General features: G+C 37.0%; 1 long non-coding RNA gene across 1 annotated transcript in view; it reads right to left on the reverse strand.

The window, feature by feature from the left end:
* The window catches only part of LOC135321210 (uncharacterized), a 221,305-nt gene extending 199,939 nt beyond the window's left edge, over positions 1–21,366 (reverse strand). Inside the window, exons 1-2 of the long non-coding RNA XR_010380775.1 lie at positions 21,287–21,366; positions 9,669–9,855 (exon numbers count right to left, since the gene is read on the reverse strand). This is a non-coding gene — a long non-coding RNA (uncharacterized LOC135321210). The remainder of the gene's footprint in view (positions 1–9,668; positions 9,856–21,286) is intronic.
* Between the last annotated feature and the right edge of the window lie 4,371 nt (positions 21,367–25,737).

Genomic DNA, 25,737 nt, shown 5'->3' on the forward strand with positions numbered 1-25,737 from the left:
CTTTCCCTAAAGTTCCAGTTCCTGTATCACTACCAAGAGTGTAAATGTGAATTCTATATTCCCCAGCCCCTTTTTTCAGAAATCCTAAAAACCCATCCAACCACTTATACACAAGAACCGCATGAATTTAAGACAAAGAAAAACATGCATCTAAATTTGGAAATAAATGTTTAAACTCCACCCCTGGAAATAACTTATTTTGACTAATATATTTTCAAAGTGGTTAGCCCTATCATATTCTGTTTTTTTTTTTACTAGAGTGAGATCGCTCATGTATATAGTAAGATTATTTATTTATAATAATTTTCTATGTGGCCAGAACAGAAATAATTGAAGACAAAGGATTTTTGCTAGAAATTAGTACTCTATACTTCATTTTATTTCCTATTCTTTTTCATTTCATCCTACTTAAAGCAATCTCTTTAAGGAACCATGCAATGAATGGATATTTTCTGTTTATGATAAAAACACGGTACTAAAAATAAATAAAAGAAGGCCATTAAACATAGCATTAAATTTTGGATAACTTTTAAGGTATTAAAACAGGCTGTGCTTCAACTAGACAATAGAACACATAGATTCCATAGCATTTCAGATGGAAATTGACTGTCAATTATTTGGTGATCTTCTTTAAAGATTACTTAAGAGAGACACTGTGCTATTAAACTAAAACTTTGCATTTGATTGGGTTCAATTTCATCCTCATTTTGTTATCGTGGTGGTTAGATGTGTTTATGAAGCTGAAACCATTTTTTTCTCTCAAAACCAACCCAGGTGCTGTATTTTCAAAATCCAAATGTTCACTGACAAAGCAGCCATCCACAAACACAAGCTTGACTTTAAACTCAACCAAAGAAATGCATCTGCAAGGAGAAATACATCATTGAAATGCCGTAGCTGCTGATCAAATCCGCAGCCATATTCTCAAGCATGATCCTTATGAAACAGTGACGCAAGCTGCAGGTTACTTTAGAAGGCATCTCTGTGCTTTTAACACTTCTATGGGGAAAAAATGGGCACCTCTGGGGCTAGGAGAATCCTTGCGCAGTATGGAAAATATCAATTCCTCTAATACCATGCATTCAGAACTTTTCATATTCAGTACCCAGAAAAAGACTTCTAAAACATGGTGGGAACTACGTTGTAACTAAGAATAGAAGGGATAGTTGAACATAATGATAGTGTGACTAGGAATGAATTTTTTTTAGAAATTCAAGAAATGGAAAAACTCCTGACAATGCTTACTTGAAACAATAATAGACATAGAGGCTCTTGCTGGACTCTATTATTTATTTCAAATATCTAACTGGAGTGGATTTGTATATTTATACCATCATATCTATGAGGGTAGTAGTTATGTTTAACCACAGTATGACTTGCAGCCTGATTCTGGAGATGGAAGTTTGCCGTGCTATACTACAGGTTTAAGGTGACCACTGGAATCAAATAAAAATATGAAATCCATTAAATTCTTAAGAGTAAAAGTCATTCCCTGGATCTCACATAAAAAATTGCCTGTGTGTGGCAGCTTTTTACTTTCATTATTTTATGTCTATGCTATTCCCTGTGTGAGTGAATATGTAATTTGTTATATGCAAACTGAAAAAAACTATTACAATTTTTTGAAAAAATATACTGAAAGACAGACACATTTATCATATATATATACGTCTATACATATGTATAAACCAACAAATGTGGTTTGCTGCTTATTAGTAAAGAATTCATTTTATATTTTCCTTATAGAATATGCTCAGCTCTTTTAAGAACCTGTATGACCGTATTATCTATTCTATTATCTATTTTACTGTCAGACAGAGAGGATGGACTAGTGTATTTGTTTCATCACACAGAACTGGCTGAGATTTGCTGTTCTTGTACACTAAACTCAGAAGACAGATCTGATTCTGTGTCTTTAGCTCCCAAAACTACATCAAGGCTACTCTTTTAGTCAACTTGGAAATTTATATACTATACACTAACCCTCCTTTAATATCCTCTCTCTCTTTCCTCTGGGCATTTATTGCTGTTCTTTCTAGTTCAGTAACCAGTGAGCAGAAGGTTCATTAAAACTAATTGAATTGGAAACTTGTCTGCCCTGGGAAATATTAACTCTTTGTTGTTATCTGTAGGAAATTCCTTTTGTTATATTCCTTTGAATTGAATTATGGATCTCAATGTTACAAACACTGTGTTAAAAGCAATTTCCATCTTTTTGATGCTCTAGACAGCAAGTTTCAGGAAAATGTCCTTACATTGGATTGGATTTTATAAAATAAAGCAGCATTTTATCCAATGATGTAAACAGCAATATTGCACACTGTTCAAAAACTGGAACGATGCCCTGTTAACTCTTATAGTTCTTCTAGTCGCTGCTACACTGACTGGATTTTTTTTTTAATAAAGAGGTTCCTTTTATGGTTCATTCTCACTTGGTAAAACAAACAACACAACTGCAGGTTAGCAAGTTAATGGTAGTGGGATATAGATTATCAGAGAACATTAATCCCACAATAGCTGCCACTCTATCCATTTGAACAGATGTCAAAATGAAAAGATTATAATTATTTTTAATGATATAGGAAACCTCACTTTAATTGTCATTTATAATCATTTGGAAATTGTGCTGAAAAAATGCATTTGAAATAAGGGTTTAGAAGGCTGTGTGTGTTCTGGAATTGTTTAGAGCAGAGAGATATTGACAAAATTGGGAACATTTGATAATATTCACAGTGGTAGATTTTTGCCAGCTTTAAAAATCAATTGAAAATAACAGGCAACCCACTGTTGCTAATAAAAGTAAATATTTATGACTGATTTGACTGTGCTTCAATACCAGTCAATCACTTTCTAAAGGATCTTTGCAATTCATTAACCTCTTTTTACTGGTCTTGTCCCTGTTGGTATTAGCCATTAAAAAAGAATAAGGGAGGGGGTTTTGATTTTTCTGTTCTCATCATTCATAGCTTATTTGTTCCTTCTCTTCATTCCCATACATTGCTGCTAAATTGATTGTCTGTTTAGTCACATGAATGATAAAGTAGCAGTGCCAGCAAGATTGAAAGCTTCCATTAATTTCTGAGGAAGGTGAGTTCCTCTGCTTCAACCACAACTGAAAACAAACCTACTTCTCATAATATCTTCTATCACTAGTAATTCTTGTTGTGATAGAGTCCACATAACTGTCAGAGTTCCTTTTTGGACTTCTCCCTGGGGAAACTTTAAAAAAATAGATATTTATTAATATTATCTCAAAACTTCCTATTCTTCTGTGCTTTCAACCTGGCCATAATCTTTGTGTACAAAAACCCAACACCTGCAAAATTTTTATTTAAACAACATTGAAAACAATGCTTAATATGTATTTTTTTTAAACGTTACAAAACTACATTCATTCAGTCATCAGGGTACTCAAAAGTAAATCTTTCATGCAGTGAGAGACATTTTCCATTATTAAAAGAGCTTTATAGAGCCCTTCCATGACACAGCTTTAGATTTCTGAGGTCTGTGTTTAAAAATAATAGCACTACACTTTACTGCTGTTTTCTCCTTTTTAAAATATTCATAAAATCATAACCATCTAAAATTATCTTCAGCAACTGTGTTTCCTTACAAAGGTATTCTGTGATGTATTACAGTGGTACTTTAAGTTGCTTTAATTGCCGTTGTAAGTACGTATTTTGTCACTGAATCACAGACTGAGCAGACGTGTAAAACCTGCATAACTTACCAGTATGTGCAAGTTAAAACCACCTCTAGGTAGCCTTAAATTATAATTCTCTATGGAGACAGATTTATTTTACTCTTTCAATGGTACATGTGTCTTATCACCCTCACATTCCCGTTAGACTTTGATTATAATGAGAGCTAACACTTATTGAGTATAAGGTTTGTTGTGTAGCTGGCACTATGTTTTTTAAAAAGAAACTTTAACTTAAATTATTGTAATAATTTACAATAGCCAAGATATGGAAGCTACCTAAGTGCACATCGGTAGATGAGTAAATAGAGAAGATGTGGTATATAAATACAATGGAATATTACCCAGCCATAAAAAAATAAATCTTATCATTTGCAACAACATGGATGGATCCAGAGGGTGTCATACTAAGTAAAATAAGTCAGACAGAGAAAGATAAATACCATATGATCTCACTAAAAGTGGAATCTACAAAGCAAAACAAACAAAATAAAACAAAAACAGACTCATAGATAGAACAAAGGAGTGGTTGCCACAGAGGAGGAAGTTGAGAGGATGGGTGAAATCGGTGAAAGAGATTAAGAGATGTAAACTTCCAGTTATAAAAAACGTCACAGGGGTGTAATATACAGCATAAGGAATACAATAAATAATACTGTCATAACTTTGTATGGGGACAGATGATTACTAGACTCACTGTAGTGACCATTTCATAATGTATGTAAATGTCAAATTGCTATGTAGTACACTTAAAACTAACATAATACTGTACATCCATCATATTTCAATAAAAGTAAAATAATAAATAAAAAAGGAATTTTACCATAAATTGCCATATTTAATTCTCTCAACAACTCCATGAGGTAGGTTCCATTTTAAATGCAATTTCTCAGATGAGGATACTGAGGCTGCCAGAGATTAATTTTCCCAAGATTACATGCATGTTAAGTTATAAGAACTGAATTTGCATGACAGTGGGAAGCCAGAGCCCGTGTCCTCAATACTCTACCTCACCTCTACTGGACCATTCAGCCTGGTCTACCCTGCAAAAGAAATGCTTGTAGATTTGCTTGTTCCACCATCCCAGTTTATAATATCCCACAAGGGCTGGGGTAACATTCCACTCTGAACCTCACATATGTCTTAGCTTGGCATTTTGCACATAGTGAGTACTTTTGCATTGCCAGAGTGTGTATACTATATAAAGACAAGTTCTAATTATTTACAATTTTTAGTTTTCTTTCTTTGTAATGGTTCCAAGCACTATACATAAAATAACACTACAAAGGCTAATTTCAGAGAAAGGAATAAAAACACACACACACACACCAGCACACAAGAGGTGGGTGATGAGTGTGGCACAGCCAGCAGTAGAGCAATACAGCAGGATTTTGAAGCTCTGTCCCTGAGCCTACCCGTCTACCTTCATATTTAGAGTTCTGAGTGTGGCCTGTGGCATAAGAGCTTATCTAAAAGTACCACTGTTTCTGCATAAAAATGAACAAGCCTAAGTTATTGGTTCTATCCACACTGGCATCTTGGCCTCCCATATGAATAGATATCTGAAAGCCTTATCACCAGCCTTTCAATGCAGAATCAGCACCACTGAAGTTAATTAGAAATGAGAGCATGTTCATCTTAGATGACAGCATTTGGTCCTTGATAGTACCAAGTTTGGAAACCTCCTTTCTGTGGATTGGCAATTAAATTCAGTTTGGTAGACAAGACTAATCTTCTGTTGTTCTCAACAATGGATGCACGTAGGACAATGTCTTCATGCTACCAGCAGTGCACAGCAAGATGTTTATGCAGCAGCTATTCCACAGCAGTAGACCTAGCACAGTTCCACACACTTTATGGGATACTGAAGGAAAAAAATGACTTTAAGAAGAGTAATACAAATTCCAGTAACAGAAGCACAGCCCACTACTGGCAAGAATGGAAAGAGGCAAGAGTCCTTCTCAGATATGCACCTTAAGCAGAAAGTCCATGACCTTATTTGACAGGCTTTAAAATTTTTTATTCTCATTGTATGCATTTGTCTTTTCACATATTATCCTTTCCATAAAAAAGAAATATTACTTCCTTAGAGAAGACTTCTGAAAATGAGTGCCTGACTATTCAAAGGATGTAAATGGCAGATAGGGGCACAGCAAGTAGAAGAGGTTCTTCTGTGAAGCTACATCTGCTAAACCACTGTGTTTGGGAAGAGAAAAGTGCACTCAGAGCAAATATGCAAAGCCAAGAGGCCTGAGTGGTCTGATTCTCCTTAAGGACTTTAACAGTAACCAACAATTTATATGCTGGTTTTTAAAGAAGGAATATTAAAAATGAGTATAAAATATTCATTAAATGTATTAAAAAAATCACATACCCTGTTGACATTTAATATTTCCTTTACTGTTAAATCATTATTTCTCATTATGTTAAGAACATGTTTTAAATTACTTATAGAAAATGTTTTAATGTTTATTTTAATAAAATTAATAACATTTGGTATCTAGGAGGAGATAATAATAACTTCGCAAAAATTATACCATTTTATTTATTTTAGCACTAAAATATTTTATTGGGAAATATATTCAAAGCCGAATAATTTACCAAAAAGACTAAGAATTTCTTTTCCAAACTAAAGATCTATCATAACTCTCTATACAAAGTTAACAAAATAAACTTGAGAAGAACAACTCAGCAAATAGTGAAACCTTTACATTGGGAACAAGGACGAGGTGATGCCAATATGTTAATGATAAAAGATTCCACTGAGGTTGCCTGTTTGTAAGATTTCCCATGTCAGTGGTTCTCAGAAAAGCTGAAGTTCATTTGGCAGTAGAAGCCTCCTGGGAACCGTTTTGCATCAAGCAGGGTTACAAAAAATGTTGAGGAGATGCTAATAGCTGTCTTGAGCAAGATTGATAGCACTTTAGGATTCCTAGGCCAGATGCCTCTGCCTTCCAGTCTATTCATCCTTGCATGCTGGCCCAAAGAAGACTTACCTACACACTTTCCCCAAGAAGCAAGTAACCTTGATTTTTACAGAAGTCCACCTGACACTTGTGTTCATACTCTACAGTATTTAAATTGCTAAAGTCTCATTAATGTTGGCTCACAAACTCATTTTGTATTTATTCCTTCTTTTTAGATCTAAACTCTTTATACAGAAGCCAATTTTTATTTTCATAGTTTAAAATTGTTTTCAAAATAGTAACAAATAACTCATATCCCAAAAGCTTTTTGCTAAAAAGTTTAAAAATAAATGATAGGAAATGAGTCGTATATTTAAAGATATTTAAACTATCTTAAAACATATCTGCCTTGACACTCGAATATCTGGAAATGATAGACGGTACGAAATTAAAATTTTTGTGACCTACATGCAAAACCAATTAATAATAATTCCCCCAACATCAGTAACTAACTCAGATGACTTAAACTGAAATTATCAGGAGGATTTAAAAGCATATCTTTAGGGAAGTCATCTAAGCTCTTTAGATCTTAGTTTTCTCTTCTAAGAATGAAAAGATTGAATGACTTGATCTCTTTAAATCCTTAACAATCCCAAACACTTTGACAGAGAAGGAAGGAGGAGGACTTGAGCTACCAAGTGGGCAGGTAAAAAGGGAAGATTGGAAAGGTCACTGATGACAAAATTCATAATTTGGTGCTAAGACTTGGCCTGGTAAGCAGTACTGAGAACTGGTAAATGTTCTGAGCTTATCTTCAAGATAAGGAGACAGAGTCAATCAAAAGAATTAATTTTTGTAAGTTTGAAGGCCCCTGAAGAGAGGCAGGAAATTCAACCCACTGATCTTAAGACCCCCTGTTGCCCTGTGATGGTATCTGTCTCAGATGAGGGGCCAACTCCGACCTTTTGTGGAGGAATCTTCCCTGCATGCTTCTCTCCTATAGCCAGACCTATGAATTTTGGGAGAAAAGGGACCTCTGGCCTTAAATAGGCCATCTTGAGAGCCCAGCCACGGATTTCTGCCGCATGCAGCAACTTCTCACACAAAGAGTAAGCCTTCACCTAATGCCTCTTTGTACATGTGGAAGCAAACTTGGTTTGAAAATTTTACAAAAGAGTAAATGGGAATCTTGCTTTTTCTTAATCCCTCTTACCCCTTTTGACTCACATAATATGGAAGTAAAGAACCCGGAGCTTGCGAGGTTCACTCAGGGAGTAATAGAAATACGGTAATACATCAATCCATTCACAGATATATTGGAGAAATTCGTGTGACCTTTAATGCCTGGGAAGATTTTTGCCAAAGCCAAGGTCATCTAGAATTTCTCTCTTAAATGTGTTTCATAAAGGTAATCTTGTTCTTCCACCCTTTCCCCTAACCTGCCAGAGACTGCTATTTGGATCATCTTTCTCAAGTGTTTGGTGCCTCCTTCAATTTCCTAGAGAGGAAAGATGGACATTTCAATAAAAATTCATGTTCAGGAGGTTTCTTCTTTAATATATTTTGGTGAGTTCTAGATAAATTTTTCTCTCCCTTTTTAATGTATTTATTACCCAAAGCCTATCCTTCTCGTAAATAGAATTATTACATCATTATAAAAGAGAATTTTCAAAGTTTATTCTTCTATATTCTCCATTATTGGGAATAATTATCTATATTTATTCAATGTTAAGGTTGGAAAAGGCCTAATATCTCATGAATTATAACAATTAATTTTCAGAGGAAGAAACTGAAATTTGGAGAGATTAACCAACATCCAAGATTACAAAACATCCGATCTTTTCACTCCTAGTTCAGTGCTCTTTCGTTCCAATAAAATGCCTCATTTTAGATGAAACCGTGGATTGCCAAAGCTAATAGGAAACTTGGAAATAAACTATATCATGCTCCTTCTCTCCCAGGAAAAGCACTAATGACTCCCCAGTGCCCTTCGGACCCCCTTTTGTATTCACCAAGCAAGACTTACCTGACTGGAAAAGGAGATATAGAGCTAGATTAGAAGATGACAGATATGTGAACCCAAAACAACCAAAGGAGAGCTGCTTCATAATCCGTATTAGTCTTTATAACCACAGAATGCATCTCTCCTTTGTGTACCTTCACTTTCAAAGGAGTATTTAATATGGGAATTTTGGCACAGTATGGACTAATGGGGTAGAGATCTTTAAGTTAAGTGATGGATGCATTAAGATTCTTCAGACCATCTCATGTAAACCTCACCTAGCTCCATCTCTGTGAAGGCCTACCTGGGTACAACCACAACTACTTTCCCAACCCTGAGCCATGCCAAAAATAATAAAACAATCAAAATCAATATTGTCAGTGTTAATAAGTGAATCGTGACTGCCTGTGGGTAAATGGCTAGAGACAAAATTGACTTTTTATTAAGCCACAGTAATGTTTCCAAAGTGCAAATGGTCTATAGTACACAACTGATTGATATGTACAATACGAATCTGCTTTTCTCATTCTTCCTTTTGTGGAGTTACTTTCCTTTATCTGTTCAGACAAGGAATATACATTAATTACCCATACTCCATTAAGATTAGTGGTAGGTCCTGGAGTACAGTTTTGAATAAGACAGGTATGATTCCTGACATATTTGTTAGAAGGGAGAATTTCAGAATAAGAAAGCACATTACAGGAGGACAAAACTACTGGGGATTCAGGGAAGACTTCCCTAAAGGAACAACACAAAACTGAAACTTTGAAAGAATTAATAGTCAATGAGTCACTGAGCAGGAAGAAAAGTGTTCTCAGGAAATGGAACCCAGAAACAAAAGGGAATACGGCATGATTAAAGAACTAGAGAAGATCAGAACAATTGGAACAGTAGGAGTGATGATGAAATATCCATGGTTATGATTACCTAGGAGAAATATTTTTAAAAGAAAAAAGAACCTAGATGTGCAATTGGAATCAACTCTGCTGATTTTGCTACACGAAGCCTTCTGAGTGGCCCATGCACAAATGTTAGTGCTCCCCGGGACACAGGTGAGTACCTTGAGGTAGCTGGGGTGCAGTTCATCTCCACTTCAACTCATGCCTGATGTAGAAGTCTTGCCCTGGCTCAGCTTCTTCTAATGCACTGGGTAGGCTTCCTTCTTGCTTCTTGGGGCCGGATCGCTCATGCAGGCCTCTTAGGTGGGTCTTCAGCCAATTGGATCAGGTTTGGCCACTCTGTACAGACTGCAGGGACCCAAAAGAACAAACCACATCAGTGCCACACCAAGCAGTCAGTTTGTGGGCTTCTCTTGCCTGACATTTCTCTCCACTCTCTTCTCCTGCCCAGGCACAGAGTCACAGAGATCAGATTAGTAGAAGTCTAAAAAAGGACCAGGATGCCAGTCTTTGTTTCCTGTAGGCACCTCCAATTTCTACAAGTAACTATACTGAAGATCCCTCACTTAACCTGGATGAAGAATACTTCCCTCACCTCTCCTATGGGAAGAAAAAGGGAATAAAACCCTCAACTGTCTCTCCTCCCCAGATCAACAAATGACTCCACTTCCACATAATTCCCTCTCCCCTGAGCATTTTCTCCTCTCTTCTCTGTCTTCCTGTGCCTCGTCACCCGAGTCTTCTGCTTATATATTAGGAAAGGGGAAGATGAGTTATGCATATATAATCCATAGAAGTGTAAGGAAAGTTCTGATTACAGAAATAGATTTCTTTCCTATCACCATTTCCTATTGGCCTATTACCACAAGGTGAATTTATCAAAGGTATATCCTTAAATCCTTAAACTTTGAAGAAAGCAACAATTGACAATAGGCTATTCCTTTAAAATCTCTTGCCTCAGGGACCACAGAGATCCATGCTCAGCCATTTTAAAGCAATCTTGATTCCAAAAGATGTTGACCCGTGGAATTAGTTTCCTTTTTAACTCTCCTTCTTCTGCCCCCTCATTTGCCTCTGATGTTTCCTGACTCTGATGTGTCTTCAGGATTCCAATTCTGGTATCCAGGCCATTCTGCTCCTAGTGTCTTTTGTCCTGACACCCTGTAATTGAACTTGGCTTAACCCTCCAAGTCTTCTTCTGCCTCCCAAGCTTCCTGTTGATCTTTTCTTTCCCAGATACTGGCCCCCAGGATATCTCTGGTTTATATCTTAGCCTTGCAGATTCTTGATATTAACCTTCAGAATTAGGAATTCTGAACTCTCTGAAATTCCCAAAATCAAAGCATTCTATGTGTTTTTAAATAAAAAATGAATGACCATAATAATAAATAGCAAATCATTTTTCTGTTAGAGGTTTTCTATTAAACTTTCACAGGTTTTCTGGTTAAAAAAAAGTTAATAATAAATAACAAATTCATGATTTGTTAATATTATGAAGCAATATAGATCATAAAATTCACTAACGTAAAATGATCTCTACATGATATAAACATTCGATCACTGAAAACATTAGAAGGAATCATTAGTACAAAATGCCAATTAAAAAATTTTTTTAATTAAAAGGCAGTACTATTAAGATTTAATATTTAAAAGCTGTTACTCTTAAAATGAAATTTTAAACACATAAAGCATTAATGACCCTATCAAATAGTCTTGACCTTTGTTCCATGACAAATATTCCAAATGTAGAAAAGCTCCTTTCACTTTGCATTGTCCAGGATGCATCCAAAAGTACATTTAAGCTGGGTGTTTGGGTGCAAATTACTTCATATGAACTAATTCCTTTATTTATTTTTTTTTATTGAAGTGTAGTTAATTTACAACGTTAGTTTCAGGTGTATAGCAAAGCGACTCAGTTATACATATACAGATTTTTTTTTTCAGATTCTTTTCCATAATATGTTTTTTAACTAATTATTTTTTAAATGATGAAATGTTTTGTCTCCTTGCTCTGATTTTCATTTTGCTCTTGAAATTGATATTATTTTTACTAATGCAGATTTTAGATTGGTTTTTGACTCATCTAATTATTAAATTCACTTCTCTTCTTCCTTGTATTTTTTCTGTTAAAGTGCTTACAAAGAACGGTAGCCTCCAGTAAATATTCAAGCACTAGAAAGCTCCAGGAACATTACTGGGTAGTATTCAAATAAGGTACCTTTTGAATCACTCGGCAAAGTTAACTCACAAGTCGAAATTTCCAGTTTAAAAAGTTATTTTCTTTCTTCAGCAAATGGTGTTGGGAAAACTGGACAGCAGCATGTAAATCAATGAAGCTAGAACACTCCCCTACACTATACACAAAAACAAACTCAAAATGGATCAAAGACTTAAACATAAGACAAGATACAATAAACCTCCTAAAAGAAAATATAGGCAAAACATTATCTGACATACATCTCAAAAATGTTCTCCTAGGACAGTCTACCCAAGCAATAGAAATAAAAGCAAGAATAAACAAATGGGACCTAATGAAACTTACAAGCATCTGCACAGCAAAGGAAACGATAAGTAAAACAAAAAGACAACCTATGGAATGGGAGAAAATTTTTGCAAATGAAACCGACAAAGGTTTGATCTCCAGAATATATAAGCAGCTCATACGACTTAATAAGAAAAAAACAAACAACCCAATCCAAAAATGGGCAGAAGACCTAAACAAGCAATTCTCCAAAGAAGAAATACAAATGATCAATAGGCACATGAAAAAATGTTCAATATCACTAATTATCAGAGAAATACAAATCAAAACTACAATGAGGTATCACCTCACACCAGTCAGAAGGGCCATCATTCAAAAGTCCACAAATGACAAATGCTGGAGAGGCTGTGAAGAAAAGGGAACCCTCCTACACTGCTGGTGGGAATGCAGTCTGGTGCAGTCACCGTGGAAAACAGAACACAAATTCCTCAAAAGACTAGGAATAGACTTACCATATGACCCAGGAATCCTGCTCCTGGGCATATATACAGAAGGAACCCTACTTCAGGATGACACCTGCACCCCAATGTTCATAGCAGCACTATTTACAATAGCCAAGACATGGAAAGAGCCTAAATGTCCATCAACATATGACTGGATGAAGAAGATGTGGTATATTTATACAACGGAATACTATTCAGCCATAAAAAACCGACAACATAACGCCATTTGCAGCAACATGGATGTTCCTGGAGAATGTCATTCTATGTGAAGTAAGCCAGAAAGAGAAAGAAAAATACCATATGAGATCACTCATATGTGGAATCTAAAAAAAAAAAAAATATATAATATATATATATATATATATACACACAAAACAGAAACAGACTCATAGACACAGAATACAAACTTGTGGTTGCCAAGGGTGTGGGGGGTGGGAAGGGACAGACTGGGATTTCAAAATGTAGAATAGATAAACAAGATTATACTGTATAGCACAAGGAAATATATACAAGATCTTACGGTAGCTCACAGAGAAAAAAATGTGATAATGAATATGTTGCCTGACAATGACTATGTTGCCGATAGATGCTACCGGTGTTCCGGGTTCTTGTCCCAACCCAGAAAGAATTCAGAGACAAGACTTAGAGGTTAAAAAAAGGTAAAGTGAGGATTTATTAAAGGATGGATAGTACACTCTCAGGGGAGAGCGGGCAGGCTCAGGTGAGCAGCTGCCCTGAGTTTCTTTGGCAAGTTAGTTACATAGGGTGTAAAACTAAATGGGCGGAATATTCATTAGGGAGGGAAGGGTTTGGGGTCGTATTCCCTGATTATCATCCCATTTCGGACACTAGAAATTCCTGCCTTTTCTCACCTTTCTTTGTTCTTCTCCAGGCCACTTGTCATCCCAAAAGGCATGATCCCTTATCAGCCCCAAGGTTCCTGCTTTTCTTTCTCTGCCCAAGGATCCCTGCTGCTCACATGATGTGTGGTTTTCTGCATCTGGCCTGTGCCCCTCCTTTCTGCCCAATTCCTGCCATTTGGTCTGTATCCCCCTTCCTCTGCTCATATCTAGCTATCTGCCTGCTCTAACAAATATATATACATATATATATACACACATATATATATGTATGTTCATGTATAACTGAAAAATTGTGCTCTACACTGGAATTTGACACATTGTAAAATAATTATAACTCAATTAAAAAAACCTTAAAAAAATAAAATAAAAAGTTATCTTCTTCCAAAACATCTCATGGAATAGCACTCAAAGACTCAAAGAACTTATATAAAATACACTATGTGCATAAACTTACTAACAATCGTTTTATTTGCATAAATGGCTTTGTCAGCAATAGGGCCACAAACACACAGATAACTGGGCAACAACCGCAAGCAAGACTGACTGATGAAATGGTGACCACTGCTCTCCCCCTTGTTCCAGTTCCAGTATCTGGAGCCCTCCAACAGCCTTGTCAGTGTTTCCCTGCCCTTGCTTTTGACTTAACATCAGTGGATTCCCTCAAACCAAGAACTTCTTGATTATAAAGCTTTCATTCTCTTGGGAAGAATTATAATGCTTTTTTTTCTCATCTTCTTGAATTCTGAACTGATTTTTTTCTGAGGATTTGTCACCAGCAAAAGCCCATTAACAATTCCCGGGAAATAAAAATAGAATCTGGGTAATAAAGTGTAACCTTTTTTTTCCTTTGTGCTTCATCCAACTGCCCTTGCTCACAGCAGGCCACGGCAGCGGCCTTGCAGGCAGCCCTTCAGACCAGAGTTCCTTGCGCAAAACCGCTGAGTCCGACACCTCAGCTCACTGGTCCGCGTGCAGCGACCGACGCCTCAGCTCAAGATGGCGGCAGCGGGCTGTGTGCAGGGCGGCTGCGCCTGGCACTGCGTGCGATCTGGAGGCTGGAGCGGCACAGCTGCGCTTGCGCTGGATCAGCAAGCGCTCCCCTCTCCCTGCTGACGAGAACCCTATAAAGAACCCGGGGCCAGTGGGGAGAGCACCTATGTAGTCGAGCTCACGTCTATCCATTCTGTAATCAAAGAATAAAACTTTCCTTCGCTTCTGAACTGAACTCAGTCTCATTCTATTAGTGAGAGCAACACTGGGCAGAAGGACCTTTGTTGGGGCCCAACTCAAAAGGGTTGGCAGATTTAGGATTCGAAAAACAAACTTCCTGAGAAATGTTGGAAAGGATGCCTTCATGGAAATCAAGTCTCATTACTGCCCAACATGTAATCACTGCATGACAAGGTTTAAATGACAAAATATAGAGTTTTGTTTTCTAGTAAGTGGAATTTACTAAGTAGAAAAATAATCCAGTTTTGACATGAAAACATATACCTCCCAAACTTTTTCATGTTGTAGAACACAGAAAGTGATCATGTTTGCAGTACACACTGAGGTCCCAGAGGAGGCTGTCCTCTGGCAGTCTGCCACCCCAAGGCCACCCATCCTTCCTGGGAGCTGAGATCAAAATCTCAGCCTATCAGTCAGCCACGTCTGCCTTGTGACCTGGTGTTTGCCTTTGAGGGGAAGGGCATGACACTGACAGGTCCCAGTGACCAGACCAAGACAGGCCAGCCCAATAGGCTCAGAACCAAGCTCCAGCCCTGAGGAAGGAATCAACAGCGTGGGCAGAGGGGAAGCAGTGACTTACAGGGAGTGATTCTGATACAGGCCAGCCATCTGTTTATTCATCCAAATGTATATTACTCAGGTGTTAATGGATTTGCAGACATTTTGCTTTTGTTTTGTTTGTTTTCAGTTTCTTATTTTTTGCATGTCAATGTATTATATTGTTGTTAATAATTTCTGTTGGCATACCATACCTGTCAGTTCAACTGGCAGGAGGTGTTAGTCAGAATTAACTGCCAGAGGGGGCCCTTGAGAAATAGATGAGTGGTCTGAACCCTGGGGTTATAGAAAGAAGTATCTGCAGGTATGTGAAAGAAGAGGAGGAGCTGACCCGTGGAGTCTTTTCTCTTGACTTTCGTTCCTAAACTAAAGCTTGTGGGAGTCCAAACTGATTTCACTCCACTCCTGGGAACCTGAAGCTCAGGGAACAGTTCCCTTGGGGTAATCACAGACTTCTGTTTGCCTTAACAACTGGTCAGGTCAGCTCTCTGGCAGCACACACAAAGGTGGTTTCATACCCCAAGGTGTGCTTTGTGGAATTAAAGTCCCAGGAGCCCATAGCAATTCCTCAGGAGAGGACCTTCAAGCAGAGAAATCCAACTATTCAGCACCAACTTATAAAGAAAATTGTTAGAAATTAGTTGATATTTCTCTAACTAGTGGTTCTCAGCTCTGGCTGTGTATTAGAGTTTCTGAGGAGTTTTAATGCTGATGCCTGGGCCCCATATCACCTCACTCCTCAGAGATTCTGATTTAATTAGTTTGGGGTGACACCAGGACATCACAATTCTTTCAAAGCACTCCAAGTGATTCTATTATACACCCAAGACTAAGAACTGCCATGCTAACAGGTCTTTACAAAAAGATGCTAGCCTTTCCTGTTACCCAGGTAGCTACATAGGTAACAGGAATATTCTACCTTTTATTTGGTTCACACCAATGTATTTAATAGAAATACTAATATTATTCACATGTTTAATGCATGTCAATCTGTCACACAGTCATGTGAAGATACCTCCTCTTTCCTCATGAAGCTAAGAATCTAAATAATGTCATTTGATCAATGGCTAATTAGGGTCAACAATAGGTTCCAAAACAGGATGTTCAGATTAGATGTTAGAATTCCCAGTCAGCAGGTTTTCTAAGATGTTGGAATATATTACAAAAAGAGCCCACAGAAACTTCTCACCCAAAATTATAGAGAAGAGGCTATGGACAAATTTTTCTGATCAGGGTTTGAGGGCAGATTCACCTGAAGAACAAAGACCTGAAGAGTTCAAATATGCAATGAGATGCTGGGAACTTCAAAGTTGGATATAAGAGCCCCAGAAGAAATATATACAAAAGTTCTAGAATGATGCCACAGGCTTAAGGAATAAGGGACACAATTTCGTACTAGAATTAGGCTGATAGTACCTAGGCTGATAAGTGTATTTCTGATTTTATACATTCATTGAAGAAAAAAAAAAACCTTTATGGACATATTTAAGAAGAACTCAAGTTTACACAAATGGTTTGTTGAGAGGAAGGTTCTTCAAGTCCTAAACATCAGTGCTATGCTGGGTAGGGTCAACCTGTAGAGACTTTACATAACAGCATGGTCAGCAGAAGCAAAAGGACGACTTGGGAGGTATGCAACTTTAATATTTAGTGCAGAAAAAAGTTTGGATACTGTGAAGGAGCCCAAGTAGAGTCTACAAAGATAGTAAGCGTAGACAGAAGGAGGCAGGGAGTCTCGGGCCATAGGTTTTGGTGGAGTCCGGTCAGAAGGGAATGCGCTGGGGAGGGTAAGTCTGAAATATACTCAAGTCTCTGACTCAACAGTCCCGATGCTCCTCAGTAGCCAAAGCACTCAGAGCAATCTCAGAGTTAATGTACAATGTTACCTTGGAGTTGCAGAGAAAGATAGGGAAGTTATGAAGATTGGAAACTTTCTGCCTCAAATATGAACTTACTAAAAGTCTACTTATGAACTTTGGGGCTAAAAACAACCATTGCTGATTGAAATAACTGAGCTATTTTACACCATGGATGATAATTCTCATTAATCCCTCCTTTTGGTATGTGTATCACACAGTCAAGCTACTAAGGCCCTTCTCTGGTATACAGAATTGTGATGAAAGGCAAAAATTCAAGATATTTGGACTTGTTAACACAATTTTCTTCAATTACAGGAAATATCTGTTGAGTCAAATGGGAACTGGAAATCAGCATGTATCAGATCTATTTCTGAAGCTGAAAAAGCCAGGGAAATTTGGGCTTCTTAAAATCCTAATCTATAAAATTATAATAGTAACATATGCTTCCCTCTTATATTGCTTGGGAGAGTGAAAATTAATGTTATGTCTCCAGTGCTCTATAAGGTTTTAAAAAATAATTATTAAAAATTAAAATACCACAGTTGGACCTATAGATTATCATACTGAGTCAAGTAAGTCAAACAATAAAAGACAAATATTACACGATATCACTTATATGTGGAACCTAAAAAATAATACAAATAAACTTATTTTCAGAAACAGATTCACAGACAAAGAAAACAAACATGGTTACCAAAAGAAGGGAAGGAATAAATTAGTAGGAGTATGGGATTAACAGATCACATCGCTATATATATAAAACAGATAAACATCAAGGATCTTCTTTATAGTACAGAGAACTACAGTCAATATCTTGTAATAACCTATAATGGAAAGTAATCTGAAAATACATATACATATACATATTTATATGTATAACTGAATCACTTTGCTTTACACCTGAAACTAATACAATATTGTAAATCAACTACACTTCAGTTAAAAAAAAAATTAAAACATCACCAAAGTTTAAGAGAAATATGTAATGATTCTTTTCTATCAAACTAAAAGCAAAATTTTCACAAAACATACACACACACACACACATATATATATATCTTTGCTTCTTGAGAGCCAGTAAGCAGAGGAAGAGGAAAGATGATTTTCCTTCCAGAAACTCCTCTCCAAAGTTTAGCAATGGGGATGCTCAAATCAGTTATGGAAGCTTTAATAAAATGGGTTTTTTTTTATTTTTTAATGGAGGTATTGGGGATTGAACCCAAGACTTGTACATCCTAAGCATGCACTCTACCACTGAGCTATACCCACCTCCCCCTCAAAATGAGATATCTTGATATCTTAATCATCACCCTATCAATCTATCAGAAGGAACTATTGAATTCAGAAGTTCAGAGTATGGGTCTTTTTGTTCATCTAGTTCATCTAGTTCAAACTCATCTTGACAAATAAGAAACATAAGGACCCCTAGGCCCATCCATGTTGCTGCAAATGGCATTATTTTATTCTTTTGTATGACTGAATAGTATTCCATTGTACAAGAGATTGTCATTCTAAGTGAAGTAAGCCAAAAGAGAAAGAAAAATACCATATGATACCACTCATACGTGGAATCTAAAAAAAAAAGAAGAAAAAAGGACACTATGAACTCATCTACAAAACAGAAACAGACTCGCAGACATAGTAAACAATCTTATGGTTACCTGGGAAAGGGGGTGGGAAGGGATAAACTTGGAAGTTTGATATTTGTAAATGTTAACTACTATATATAAAAATACATTTTTAAAAAACAAGTTTCTTCTGTATAGCACAGGCAACTATATTCAATATCTTGCAATAACCTATAATGAAAAAGAATATGAAAATGAATATATGTATGTCTATGCATGACTGGGACATTGTGCTGTACACTAGAAATTGACACACTGTAACTGACTGTATTTCAATTTAAAAAAAAAAAGAAATATAAGGATCCTATAGGGGACCCAAGGTCACAGTAAATAGGAGAAGTCAGTTTAATCCAAGCCTCTTTCTCTTTCCACTACCAACCTTCTCATAGTTCTGATAGAACTATGATTATCAAAATACATAGCATATTTTAGAGTAAATTAAGCCCATATTGTAAATCCCTCATTGAAAATTTCTTTCACAAACATTTGCCTGAGGAATTATGCTAGAGCATATTTATATTAGGAAAGTAGAAATGCACTCGTGTCACATTTCTAAATGACATTATTTTAAAAGGTGCCCTTTAATTTTATTTTGTCCATCATTAATTTTTATGGCACTTTTCATCAAAGGGGTAAAAGTTTTCAATGTTGTATCTTTTAGCCTTAAGAAACCATGTGTCTGTATCATTCTCCCACTTCTTTGAAATGATGAAATATGTTTAATTCAGCTTTGTATCCTGCCCTGAGCCCAAGAAAATGCTTTGCACATACTAGGTAATAAAAACAATCTTTGAAAAAACTATCATTAATGAGCATTTGTATTAGTGTGGGTCCTCCAAGAAGCAGACATCAAGATGCAAGGATTTTATTCAGAGAAACATCTGTGACAGAACATGAGGAGGGAGCCAGAAGAGGCCAGGAGAGCCTTCATACCACAGTGCAAGTGAAAGAGAAGGAAGCAAGGTTGGGTGGAAGTGTCCTACACTGCCCTGCTGTGAAAGGAAGGCTCAGCAAGGTCAAAGCCATGATGGTATCCTTGAGCCAAAGCAATCATGCTAAAGAGGCCCTTGTCTTCCAGGAATGAGCCTTCCTTATTCTCACTGATACACCCAATCACTGGCTAGACGCAGCCTACACATGGCTTCATTGCCAATGTTCTGGTGGATTTCAAATCACAGAAGTTGATGTTCTTGTTCGGTCATGCTCCCTATAACTGGAGGTCTGCAAGTTGCCTTCTAATGGCCACTCTGGCACCTATCATGAGCCAGGCCTTGGATCAAGTCATTTATTACATATATCCTTCCACATCACAGAAACCTTGTAAAGGTAGCATAATCATCCCATCTTCACCCATGAAGAAATTCATATTCAGCAAGGTTCACTAACTTTCCCAAATGCAAGCTAGTATGGAATGCAACTAGGATTCAGCTCCAGGACTATCTAGATCCAAAGTCCATATATTTATTGCATGAATGAATTAATATATAAATAAAGGAAAGTAGTCTAGACATAAGGAAGGCTTAAAAAGACAAGTGCGTTAAGAGACTTAAAGCTGATGCACCAAAAAGTCATTCAGCTAGTAGGTAATAGAATATATTTTTTAAAAAAGAGATTTCCTATCTGATTTTTCTCTCTACTAAGTTCTACTGTTTTGTGCAGCTTGAGTTTTTATTATATCTATATATACATATTTTATTAGGGAAAGTGAAGGTCTACTTCACAAGAAACTCAACTTTGTTCACGGTTTCAGTCCTACTTATAAAACTGAATAATTAAAATTATATGCAAATTCACCTGTGTACTTCAAGAGAGGAAGAGTTCCTTACACTATGACCTATGTTTGTTCAGCTCCATGGAAACCATTTCATCCCATTATCCACACACAATTTACATAAAACTAAGGAGGGGAAAGGTAAGGGATGTGAAGTGTCACAACCTGAAAGGAAAGAATAAGACAGCCTTCATTACTGAGAAGTGGAGAAGGACCCAGAGGTATTACTGAGCCTGTGCCTGTAAAAGACCTATCCATTTGTAACCATGAATCTGTCTTTAATAGCATAAGATAGAGGGAAAGGAACCTCCATTACAAAACAGGCAGGGGGACAATTCAAGTCTTCTTTATCACATTGCTGAATCTTGTTTACACAAAAACAAGCTGTGCTGAACTGCAATATAATCATAGGAGCAATACTATCAATACGTATATATACACACACCCAAAAAAAGCACATCATTTAACTGCTACTTGTTCCACCAAAAGAAAATAGAAAAGGAAGGAAAAATCCAAATGACTCAATCCTCAACCGTACCACTGCTTGAAACACTATAATTGAAAGAAAGTCATGGAATATTGCTTGAATTATATAGTTACTTGCTTCAATTGTTCAATTCCTTATGCCATAGAAATCTGGCCATCCCACAAATAGACTGCCAACCATGTGCTCAGGAAGGTAAACCTGGGCTGCCACCCCCCGTATTTGATTGTTCCAGAAACACTGATTGCATAACATCTTCTCTTTAAAAAAGGAGTGGTTCTTTGAACATTTTTTTTTTTCCCATGGAGTTTACTGTTCTGAAGCATGAATGAGTGCTATGCCTCTTTCTGAACAAGAAGGATGATTCTCACAGTGGAAAAACAAAGAACACGTATACTGACCTTGAGAATGTTTGCTCTGTGTGTGTATTCCACTTGAAGTAAAATGGCCTTGGATTTGGGTTGGGAAACACAGGCTGAAGCTGATTTAGCACTGACACTTCCCTATTTGCCAAGCCAAAGCTGTTGCGCAGATCACACACTCTACAAAAGGAAGGGGGAAAAAACTGCTTTGTCCAGTTTTTCTGCCTCAAGGCTGAATCAGATACACCTCTGCTTCAACTGTAAACCTCTCCCAGGATGTGGACTCCTAACCGTGACATCAGCAATCATCTCTGGGGCAAGTACATTTTCAAGAAGTGACAGTTTGAGGCATATATTCCAACCCATTTACCAAAAAGCATAGTGAATTAAATACTTCATATAAAATGATTTAGAAAGGGATTCCTTTCCAGGTTATAGCTCTAGTTTTGTCTGGTTAGGAAATTTAGTGGGTAAGAGCATGCGAAAGCTGTTGAAGTGATGATGATTGTTGTCTTTTCTAAATGACCTCCATAAGCACCTGTTTCCTAAATAAGCAGGGAATGAAGGTTGTATGTGTCTATAAATGCTTTTGAGTTTTTGGATTAATGGATTTTTAAAAACTGGTATGGCAGTTACCAAAACCATGATTTATTCTAACTGGTAGAAAAATTATCTGATTATAATCTGAATATCATATATTACTTTCATCATTGTTAATACTCCTGGAAAGACAATTATCATTTCAGCTGTGGTTTTCATTTCAAATGAAGACAACCATCCTACTAGAGCAAAGAATATTTTGCTTTTATACTTCAAAAGGAATTTAAATAGTTAACTCTAGCAACAAAGGACAACTGTGATTGAGGGCAAATAATAAGAAAACTTGTCAGTCTAAACTGATAAACAATGATGATCGCTACCAAACTGACATCAATTCCAAATGAAATTCTATAACCGATGGTTTTAATAAAGTATTTCAAAGCAGAATTATGACAACCATGGCACATAAGTGAGGGAAACATGTAGTCCCAGTCAACTCTTTTTGTTTTCCTGATTTCATGGTGGGTCAGTTAATCTCCTAAGGACATTTAGGAAGTATTATTATCTCCCACTGCAGCAAGAAAGGACAACTTTAAGAAATTGACACAACATTATAAACTGACTATAACTCAGTTACAAAAAAAGAGAGAGAGAAAGGACAACTTCAATGCCAAACTAAGGAGTTTTCAATTACACTCAGTGCATAACAACGGTCCATCAAAACTTTTAAGTAAAACAATAATTTAGGGATCTAATTTGATGAGAGTAAAAAAAATAATAAATTGGAAGGAAAAGAATACAGAAGGCAGAAAGATTATTTAGAAAATGAGTAAAATAGTACCAATTTTAATTAAGAATGCACCAAGAGGTGAAGAGAGTGATGAGAGAGAGGCAGTGAAAGGAAACTGTTGAGAACTTAGCAAGAATTTAGCAGAAACTGAGGGAGTCAGGAATATGAGAAAGTCTGGGGAAGTGGTTAGAGAAGAAATTGTGTTTTTGTTTAGAACATGCTGCCTTTAGAGATTTGCAGCAGGCAGTTGACAGCATGGAGTAGAACTCCAGTAAAATATAGTGTGGCAATAACATCATCACTAATTATCCACCTTGAGATAAGAGTTGAGTGTCCCTGATATTGCCAGTATGAAGAATCCGGGAGACCGATGATGATCAAGGACTGAACCTTGGAAAACACCTACTTTTGCAAGATTGGAAGAGGAAAATATATGAAACAGAATGGCTTGCAGGTGTGTGAAAAAACTGGGATGCTACCATATAGAACTTTATTTGCCAAAGACTAAAGAATTATTGAGTGATGGGGTAATAGAGATTGCAAATTTCAAGAAGGGAATGAGAAAAAAAGTCCAAGACCACTGAAAAATGAAGTTAAAGGTACCAGTGTCCTGGAAGATGTATGAAATACGACATTGAAGTTACAAATAAAGGAGGGAAGGGGAGAACACTTGTTCCTCAGAACCAAGAAAGAGCAGGAGGAAAGAATAAGATGAATTTCAAGGGTGTAAAATTGAAGGAGCTTGAGGTGGAATGTCTAAGGTAAACTGCAGAGGAAACAGAGCTGGGGAATACAGAGAACATAGGCTGAGGTCTTGAAATAAGTGAGCAAGTTTGGAACATGCACTGTGGGAAATAAGGATGTTATAAACAATCATTTTAACGGTGTACTCTTTCATATACTCCCACCATTAGGAAGACATTTTTCCCATGTGCTTCCTTTCTTCATTAAGATCCTGGTTTGCTTTCAGAATCATTGCATAATTAATATCCTGGGTAAAAAGCTAACCCACTGAAATGTATTCTCTGCAACTATGGACTACCCTGTGTCCATTCTTCTACAAATTAAGCAATCAAAAATTCTAACCAGTTGCTACCTTTTAAAAATAAAGAAAAAAATTAAGTCTTCATTTCTTGCTTGAGTTAAACATTTTACCAGTGTATCAGGAAAATCAGTGCCGACTCCTTACAGGACAAGTGCCTTGGCAAATTACATTTGGCTCCTTCAAATTGCTTCTAGCATGTCAAACTCTATTGTAGTACAATATATACCTTTGTTTTTTGTCCTAAATTGTCACATCCTGTTGCTCTGCATGAGCCTGTAAGTGCCAAGTTACGCCCTAAAGAGGGATGTTTTCCAATGGTGGGTCTGTAGGACAGTTTCTTAATAAGAATCTTAGTTCCATATGAAAGAGCAGATCTGGGAAGTAGGCTTCTAGCCCACACATTTTGCCAAAGAGAACATATTAAGTTAAAAATGGAATGGAGGTGGATTTTGAAGTTCCGGCACATGATTATACGAACATGTGTGATACGAAGCCTTTCCTTGGAAATGTACAATGAAATCATTTTAGTCAGAGTGTAAGTCTTTAATATTAAAAATACACCCACTGTTTAACTAAAAGTGTGTTCTATAACTACCTGACAAAAATACCCAGAATGACAAGATTTCATTAATGCAAAAAAAAAATCATTTCTGGACAGGAATAAGAAGCCTAGTTCCAAGTAATCTCACTGAAAAGAGCAGGAACTACACTAAATCCCTCAGGATAGCCAGGGCTATCCAACACCTCTTCTCTCAAAGGAATCAACTTTCTGGAATGATCACAAGGGCCAGAATGAAGATGTTCACTTAACTCAGGTTCAAGTCAATATGTGGGCTGTATTCATACTGGGAAGGCAGAAGGGAGGACTGAAGAGTAATCTGTCTGACTCAGTCCTGCCTGCATGAATAGCTGAACATACCATTAAGGAGACACTCCTGCTCCTCCTCTTCCTTCTTTTTCCTCTTCTCTTCTGCTTGCTTTCTCTCTTCAAGAACATCCCTCTACTTTGTACTGCCACAATATTTAAATTCTTAATTCACACTTAATAAAAAAAATGCATCCACTCTAATAGTTGTGTAAGTGTTACACTTTAGTTTTCCATGGGAAATAATTTTACAGCTTCACCTTTAAAAAACATACAACCCCTTTATATAGCCAAAGATATTTACCATCTCAATACCCAAAGACCTTTCATCTGCTTTTTTCTGTAATAGTTCTTGTTGTTTTCCTCTAGGCTAGTAGTGTTTTCTCCATGTACCTTTAAAATGCAGTAGTTAAAACCAGACATATTCAAAGTAAAACTGTAATCAATGTGAAAGTGCCTCAGTACAGGCTTTTGAGAGCTTTCTCGGGATTGCAGTGACTTTCACTAGGCCCATAGCCTACAGCTGACTCTGAACTAAACACTGGGAAGAAAACAGGAGCAGAAGCTGATCCAAGGACAAAGCCGTTCTTTCACCACGTATAACACAAATATTCCACAGGTACAACAAGCTGACCACGAGAGTTCACTGATTCTCAAACTATAAGAAAATTATAGTTTTCAATTCCTTGAAATGTGTGGCAGAGGCCACTATTGGTCAATCAAAATCTGGGGGTTTTCCCTTCCGTAAGAACAAGACTGTAGCTGGGCGTGTGATTAGATCTGATTTCCCAGCTCCCCTTGAGTTAGATGTGGCTACATGACTTAGGCCTTTCTATTAAAGGAATATGAGTGGAAGGGATACCTCTCATTTCCAGACCTGAGCTTGAAAGAGAATGGCTATGCCTCTTCTTTGCTGTCTTTCACTTCGCCTGCAAAGGACAAATGACAGTGAGGCCCCAGAGCAATGAATATTTTGTCCACTCAAGGATATCTAGCAATGGCTAGAGACATTTTGGATTGTCTCAAGGTAGGACAGGGAAAGTGCTACTGGTTTCTAGTGGTTAGAGATCAAGGATACTACTAAACATCCTTCAACACACAAGACAAATAGTGTCAAGGTTGAGAAACTCCATTCCAGGGTACGACAGAGCTATGGTGTTGAACAAGCCAGGGGCCTCTGAGTAGCTGCATAGAGCAGAGTTACCCTGCCAGCCTGAATACTGCCCCGGCCCGTTAGTAGAGCGGATGCC

Source organism: Camelus dromedarius, chromosome 4 (assembly GCF_036321535.1).
Source record: "Camelus dromedarius isolate mCamDro1 chromosome 4, mCamDro1.pat, whole genome shotgun sequence".
Taxonomy (NCBI): domain Eukaryota; kingdom Metazoa; phylum Chordata; class Mammalia; order Artiodactyla; family Camelidae; genus Camelus; species Camelus dromedarius.